At 35.2% G+C, this 765-nt stretch overlaps 1 protein-coding gene across 2 annotated transcripts in view; it reads left to right on the forward strand.

Moving 5' to 3' along the window:
* Positions 1–765, forward strand: part of LOC102679326 — a 429386-nt gene that overhangs the window by 149715 nt on the left and 278906 nt on the right. The window lies entirely within an intron of this gene.

The following is a 765-nucleotide window of genomic DNA, read 5'->3' on the forward strand; positions in this document are numbered from 1 at the left end:
CGGAGAAAGAGACCTAGAATTCAAAATTAATTCCAATCAAATATTAAAGAGGGATATCCCCATCGTTTCAGTGAATAAAACACGATCAAAACAGTATAATATTTCCTTAAAAAACTTAATAGATAATGCGTTGATACAATCACAATTGCAAATTTTATTTTCTTCTCAATTTTTCTTCTCAAATATAATAAATATAACAAAACATATTATATATTTTTAAACGATTTTCAATATTTATTTATTACTGAACTTAAGAGAACTTTAAGAGTAGTCTAGAAAGAAATATAAAAATGTGATTTTTATAACCTACAAAAAATTCATATTTCCATTTTACACGACGCGCGTATGCACGCGCTCATGAAATTCAGTCAACAATCAGAAACATTTTTCCACGATATCAGTGAAACTCTTCGCCACCACGCTGCTTAACCTGGAATAAATAAATTTGCGATCCGATAATTTCCCCCGATTCGATGAATTTTTATCGGTTTTTACGCTCCCCCCTTCCCCCTCCTTCCTGTCAAAGGGCTTAAGAGAATTCTGTGTCAACCCCAATACTTTTCTCCACCCCGTCGGTCGAGTGTCGGTTCGCTGTTGAATAAAAAAACAGTTCGACGTTCTTTGAACACGGGAGTGCGAAGAAACCGATTCGAGACCTGGAATATCCGGTGAAGGAAAATTCTGGCGACTCTTATGCACGGAGAGTGGAGATAGGATTTTTTTTTCTTTTTTTTTTTTTCGCTAAATAGGTCGAGAGGATCGAAC

The sequence above is a fragment of the Apis dorsata genome, unplaced genomic scaffold (genome assembly GCF_000469605.1).
Source record: "Apis dorsata unplaced genomic scaffold, Apis dorsata 1.3 scaffold_204, whole genome shotgun sequence".
NCBI classification, from domain to species: domain Eukaryota; kingdom Metazoa; phylum Arthropoda; class Insecta; order Hymenoptera; family Apidae; genus Apis; species Apis dorsata.